This window comes from Trachurus trachurus, assembly GCF_905171665.1.
Source record: "Trachurus trachurus genome assembly, chromosome: 24".
Taxonomy (NCBI): domain Eukaryota; kingdom Metazoa; phylum Chordata; class Actinopteri; order Carangiformes; family Carangidae; genus Trachurus; species Trachurus trachurus.
The window spans coordinates 1,255,461-1,263,021 of NC_139910.1; the positions used below are offsets into that span (position 1 = coordinate 1,255,461).

The window sequence follows — 7,561 nt, forward strand, 5'->3', positions numbered from 1 at the left end:
ACACACACACCTTGCATCATGTTTTACTCTGATAAGAAGTGGACAGTTTGTCCTCTCGTCCATATTCTAGTCCAGCTCCCAGCACTGCTCTTCCTGGTCCGTCCAAATCTCGCGCCGATTTGCACCGATGTCAATGCAAATCACCCGAGATTTGAGCAGTGCTGGGAGCTTCCGCTACAAACAAGCTTAAAATATAGACTTATTTAATTTTTTTCGGAACAATTTCTCATGTCGGGGCTTCAATACAAGAGGGACATTACATACGAGCACTGTTGAGATATTTGGATGTTTTTTGGTGTGTCTTTTTGGACGAAGAAAAGTGAGCTCCGTTCTCAACCGTCATATGGACATGCACTGCTGCACGGAGCCCCGCTGTAACTCAGAGAAGCCACGGAGGACTCTGAAACTTCTCCCAGCCCTTAGTCCACATGAGGGGGAGGAGATAATGAGGGAAATTTTTTAAAGAAGTACAACACAACATGAATTCATTTCATAAGTTTATTTTGTGCTCAAAAGTGTAAACAGGAATTCAGTCCATCAAAGCAAATAAAAGAAAAAGCTACAGAGCTTCATATTGTTTTATCATCAGCACAGGCGTGCAGGAGGCCATGTCCACCTCCAGGTAAAGGTCAAGAAATCTAACAAAGTCCAACCAGCTCAGAGAAGCACAGGAACACAAACACTGCATCATACATGTGGTTGTCTACAGTGTGTTTTCAAGAAGCAAATCTTCTGTTTCTGAGCTGTTACACAAACATGTTTAGTTTTGACCTGACGTCTGAAGAAGAAGAAGAGACAGAGGCATAAAAATATCATTTATGTACAGTCTGCATGTTCCCACTGTGAGCCCCAGATCAACACACTGACACTTCACTAACACATTCATATACAACACAAAGAAACAGGCTGCAAGTAGCACACACACTACAATTCAAGTGTTTCCAGGGGCCACAAAAAAGTGACGGACACAACTAGGACAAGTCAGAGCCAGTCTACGACGAGCCTTGCCACTCTCCATTAGCCCCATTGTATCGAACTTGGTTGCAGTTCCACCAGAATTCCACTAGGAGTGATTGCGGGCGAGTGCAGAATGAACGGGGCCCTATGGAGCTAGAAGGCTAAATTTGTCCCTTTCACCTGGTAATCGGCGAAAAATCGCAAATATTGTTGTGTTTTCTGAAAGTTCAATATGGATTATAGGTTAGAAGTGAAATTGTTGAGAAGTTTTGTCCTTTCGATTTCCTACAGGTTGGGCTCTTGTTGGCCATAACACGCTAGCATTCTGCTAATGAATGCTGATTGGTCAGTGACGGACTTGCGACTATTTACAACCAGAGATCCCACCTGATGACATCTGAAGACAAAACAGCTATAAAACAGGCGAAAAGCTGTTTTATTTCCTGCTGTAAAGTTGTTATTATGCACTTCATTTATTTATTAGAAAGTAACTGTTTAGACCCCAAATATCCGGTCAGTTTATCCAAATGACGGCTGTTTCGAAGTCTGCTCTTCCTGTCTGTCTTTTAGAGCCAGTTCACAACAACAAGGAACTTTAGAACCAGATCAGGTCCAGACCTTCTCTTCACAACAGTCCCACCAACAGTGAGGACACATGGAGACAGAGCTGAAGACAAACATCCACTGAAGAGACAGAAACCTGGAGCTTCCTGTTGAGGTGTGTGCTACTTGCAGTGTGTTTGTGTGTTTGTGTTGTGTTGTGTTCACAGTCACTCAGTCGTCCCACGTGTTGGAATCATCTCTGGACTCTGATGTTGTGTCCTCGTGTGAAACATGATGGTGACGCGCTGTCCAACATCAGAGGAAGAAGACTCTCCAACGTTTTCATAGAACACAGCACCCTCACCTTCCTCTTCATCAGCACCAGCATCATCATCACGCACCTGAACACAAGAAGACCATTCATCAATCCATCCATGGATCCAATATCATCCATCCGTCCATCCAACAACATCCATCTATCATCCATCTATCATCCATCCGTCCAACATCCATTCATCCATCCATCCATCCATCATCCATCCATCCATGCATCCATCCATCCTTCCATCCATCCATCATCCATGCATCCATCCATCCTTCCATCCATCCATCATCCATCATCCAACATCCATCCATCCATCCATCCAACAGCATCCATCCATCATCCAACCTTCTATCTATCCATCCATCCATCCATCCATCCATCCATGCATCCTTCCATCCTTCCTTCCATCCATCCATCATCCATCATCCATCATCCAACATCCATCCATCCATCCATCCATCCATCCATCCATCCATCCATCCATCCATCCATCATCCATCCATCCATGCATCCATCCATCCTTCCATCCATCCATCATCCATCATCCAACATCCATCCATCCATCCATCCATCCATCCTTCCTTCCATCCATCCATCATCCATCCATCCATGCATCCTTCCAACTTCCATCCATCCATCCTTCCTTCCATCCTTCCTTCCATCCATCCATCATCCATCATCCATCATCCAACATCCATCCATCCATCCTTCCTTCCTTCCATCCTTCCTTCCATCCATCCATCATCCATCATCCAACATCCATCCATCCATCCATCCATCCATCCATCCATCCATCCATCCATCCATCAAACTGATAAACAGTGGTTCTGTTCTGTAGAGTTGTGTTTTCATAAAGAGCTGATGAGTGTTTGAACTCACTGTGTTTCCTTCTGTCTGCGTTTGGTTTCCTGAAAAGACACAAAGAGAAAAGAGTGGACTTCAGCTTCAAGAGGAAAACTCCAGCTTCATGGAAACAGCTTGGTCAGTGAGAGTCCTCACCTTTACGTCTCGTCCAGATGACCGCTGTTGTGAGAGCTGCAAAACCTGCAGCTACAACGATGAAATGCAGCCACCACCAGCCTGGAGGCACATTCACTGTTTCAAGACACAAACAGAGAGGGGGGGAGGTATGGTTGTTATTGTTTATTATTAATTGTTGATTACTTGTCTATGTGTTATTGTTCTGTTGTCCTGGCGCTTTGGCAATATTGTAAAACACAGCCATGCCAATAAAGCTTGTTGAATTGAATTGACAGAGAGAGGGAGGGAGACAGAAGGGGGGGAGTGGGAGAGAGAGAGAGTTCATCATCATCTCACCTGTTGATCTCTGAGTCTTGAATTCAAACACATTCTTGTTTCCAAGGCGATCTGTCACATTACACCTCAGTGATTTCTTCTTCTGATTAAATTCAGACGTTTTAATCTTGACAGAGTCAGAACAGGAAAACTGAGACGTCTCCATGTTTTTATCTTCATCTTCAAACAGCCACTGAACTGATTGTTCACACCGTCGTCCATACGACTTCACAGAGCAGGTCAACGTAACCTCACTATCATCATCATCATCACCGACCTTCTGTTCAGTCACTGATGGAGACAATGAGAGAGAAATGAGCTTCATCACTGTAATAATCAGAATGAGTGAGATGATTCAATGTAAATACTCACTGGTGACGACAGACAGAAGAACCTGAGCAGCTTCACCTTGTTGTCGTCCTGATGTGTTAAACTGTCTGCAGTAGTACCGACCAGCATCATATACTGAGACCTTCTCTATAACCAGAGAACAATTCTCTGTGACTCTCAGTCTGTCTGACTTAGATCTGACGTCTGCATGAAACTTCCCATCTTCAAACACTGATACTACTGAGCTGCTTCCTGGAGCAACAAAGAGCCAGTCAGTATCATCACATCTCTGATCACCTGTCCCAACATCACAAGGTAAAGTGACATCAGCTCCGTCTCTGACAGTGACATCTGAGAGAAGAGAAAAGAGACAAACAGTGAGTTAGAAGACGACTTCCTGTGAGGATCATTTTACATCAAGACAAATCAACTCAACTCAACTCTAATTTTATTTATATAGTAGGGGTGGGAGAAAAAAAACGATTCATGTAAGAATCGTGATTCTTATCCTCTACGATTCTGGATCGATTCATAATGTCAAATTTTTTTTCTTCACATTTCACGTGTCAATACGTGCACTCACAGGCTTCCGTAGAAAGTGCTGCAGCAAGCCGTACGCTACGCTCGTTAACCGATTACTAACGTTAACTAGTCAGATTTAAATGCTCATGCTTATTAGCAATCCGACCCTCTATCATCGATGGAGGACGATTAATGTTTTTTTTTTTGCCATTAAACACACGCGTGCAGTGACGGCTGGTATCAATGGGCTAGCAGGGCTAAGCCCTCCCTGCATTACACAACAAAAGATGAGAAAAATATTCTCTAAATAACAATCTTTTGTATGTTATTTAGAGAATATTTTTCTCTGCACGCGCTCCACCTGAGCAGCCACATCCACTGTGCTCTGGATCAGCTGATCGGTGCTCAGGTGACGTTAGATCTTCACATTTTGAACTCTTTCATAGCCTACAAAGTGCAGCCAAACACCAGACTGAAGAGAGAGGAACAGCAGCAGCAGCTCCTCTGTGGCGCTGCAGACAGGCTGCAGGTGAACCGGCGTGAGAGCAGAGTGCTGCATCTGCATATGAGAATTGATTTTGAAACGAATGAGACACCCAAAGATTCACATCCCTACAGTCCAGGCTTTTGAAAAGACAGTATAAGATAAGCTAAATGTAGCAGTTTACTTTAAAATGGTTCAAATATATTGCGGCTGAATAAATCTGCACCTTTTAAATTTGTTTTTGTTATTATTATGGTTGTTATTGTTTATTATTGATTGTTGATTGCTTGTCTATGTGTTATTGTTCTGTTGTCCTGGCACTTTGGCAGTATTATAAAAATCATTAATCTCATCAACAACTCACTATGACGCCTTTTAAATGTCTTTTAAGGTCTTATTCTTTGTATTTTGTATTTATCTGTGATATTCCCATTTTATGTTTATTTGTTTTCGTTTTGCTTTTATGTTTAACTGTGGTCTTTTTTTGTGCACACGTCAAAGACCCTAAAGACGTCTGAGGTTGTGATTTTCCTCGCTCGCTGCAGCCACGGCTAAGTGGAGGCAGAAACAATTAGGCACAGCCTACAGAAGTTTCAACTTCCATACATTCAGGGAGGATTTTTACTCAACGAAAAATTGTATTGTACCGGAGGCTGGGTCATCAGATGCCGTGTAGAAGCCTCAGCCATGGCTATCAGAGTTGTGTCATATAATTCACGAGGCTTGCGCCTGGGACAGAGTGCTGGAGATAGAGCGCGTCGTGTTGTTATTGACCAGCTCCTGGAGAGCACTGACATTCTCTGTTTACAAGAGACTTTTTTAGCCAAACAAGATTTGGATAAACTGAACTCTGTTCATAATGACTTCCACGGGGCAGGAGAGTCCACAACGGACCTAAGTGCGGGAATAGTGCGGGGAAGAATACCCGGAGGGGTGGCCATCTTGTGGCGCAAAAACTATGACCCACTGATCAGTGTGATCAGCCTTGAGGTGGACTGGTGTGTAGCAATTAAAGTTGTACATAACATGAATGTTTTTATTATTTTAAATGTATACACTCCATATGACTGTCACAAAAACGAGGAGGAATACTTAGATAGATTAGCATTTATAGGCTCATTCATTGAGGAAAGTGCTTATACAAATATATACGTGATGGGGGACATGAATGCTGATGTTGCTGATGACAAGTCTATTTTTGGTCAGCGATTAATACAGTTCTGTCAAGATAATAAACTGGTTCTCTCCAGCAAAATACTCTTGCCTGTAGAAAGCTACACATACGTCAGTGAAGCATGGCATAGTACATCTTGGCTCGATCACATTGTGTGTACAGCCGATGCTCATGACAGTCTGGAGAATGTTGAAATATTGTATGGGCTAGCGACAACAGACCACATTCCCGTCTCCATGATGTTAAATGTTGGAAATTTACCTGTATGTAACAGTATTAATAACTCTGAGCGGAGTGAGAGATTAGACTGGATGAGCCTCACAGACGCTGACCTCAGACATTATAGGTCACTGACTGACTATAGCCTTAGTAATATTGATCTACCTGTTGAGGCTATACTATGTGGTAATATTAACTGTAAGAGCCAAAAGCACAATAAGGAGCTGTGTACTATGTATGACACAATTGTGAATTGTCTTGTCAATGACAGTAAATGTTTCTGCCAAAAAAAGGTTAAACATAATATAAGGCCTGGGTGGAATGAATATGTACGTGAATTACATGCAGAAGCCAAAGAAGCTTTCAGTAACTGGGTAACATCAGGAAAAGTAAGGCACGGTCCAGAGTGTGAAAGAAAGAAAATAGCAAATGCCAGATTCAAATATGCTGTGCGATTTATAAAAAGAAATGAGGAAGCAATGAGGGCTAATTCAATGGCCAAAAAGCTTCAACAAAATAAGACATATGAATTCTGGAAAGAAGTTAAAGCAATTAATAACAGCAAGATGCCTTTACCATCTAGTATCTCTGGTATCACTGGATCTGAGAATATCGTTGAACTGTGGAGGAAGCATTATTGTGACATTTTTAACTGTGTTAAGAGCGATACTTTTACTGTTGGAGATGTTCCCCATCATGATGGTGTGACTATCAGACCAGATGATGTGTGTTATGCCATAGAGAAATTGTCATTGAATAAAGCATGTGGCCTTGACCAAATAGCAGCAGAACATCTAAAATACGCTAGCAGCAGAGTATCAGTGTTAATTGCTCTGTGTTTCACTGGACTGCTAATGCATGGTGTACTACCAGATTTCATGATGGCTGTAGTCTTAGTTCCTGTCATCAAAGACAAAACTGGAAAGATATCTAGCATAGAAAACTATAGACCCATCGCGCTGGCCAGTGTACTTTCCAAAGTACTGGAACAAGTTCTCCTGGATAGACTCCAACAATATGTAATCACCACAGATAACCAGTTTGGTTTCAAAAGTAAACACAGCACAGATTTGTGCATTTATGCATTGAAAGAGATGGTTAGTGTGTATAGAACAAAAAATAGTACAATGTTTTTATGTTTCCTGGATGCATCCAAAGCCTTTGACAAAGTCAATCATGGAAAACTGTTTGTCAAATTGCAGGAGCGCGGTGTTCCACCGTACATGATTAGAATATTGCACTATTGGTATGTACATCAAAATATGCATGTTAGATGGGGTACAAGTTTATCTGCACCCTTCCTTGTAACTAACGGTGTGAGACAAGGAGGAATCCTATCACCTGTCCTCTTCAATCTGTATCTGGATGATCTGTCTAGACAGTTGAACCAGTGCAGGACTGGATGTATAGTGGGAGACAGACTCATTAATCACCTGGTTTATGCTGATGACTTGGTCATTATATCGCCCTCTAGTGTTGGGCTACAGCAACTGCTGAGAATCTGTTCTTGTTATAGTATGCAGTTTGATATTGTGTTTAATTCAGCAAAAAGTGTGATTATGATTGTAAAAACAAAGGAGGATAGGAATACACAATTCCCCTCCTTTTTCTTAGCTGGTCAAGCACTTGGTGTTGTGAAAAAAGTTAAATATCTGGGCCACATAATCAGAGAAGATCTATGTGATGATGATGACGTTCAACGTCAGTGTTG

The 7,561-nt window shown here is 42.1% G+C and overlaps 1 long non-coding RNA gene across 1 annotated transcript; it reads right to left on the reverse strand.

Annotated features, from left to right (window-relative positions):
- Window positions 1–1,764: 1,764 nt before the first annotated feature.
- LOC311007598 lies at window positions 1,765–2,925 on the reverse strand. The gene is made up of 3 exons (XR_014596427.1): window positions 2,825–2,925; window positions 2,705–2,733; window positions 1,765–1,901 (listed from the first exon to the last, which is right to left on the reverse strand). It is a non-coding gene; the product is annotated as an uncharacterized lncRNA (long non-coding RNA).
- Between the last annotated feature and the right edge of the window lie 4,636 nt (window positions 2,926–7,561).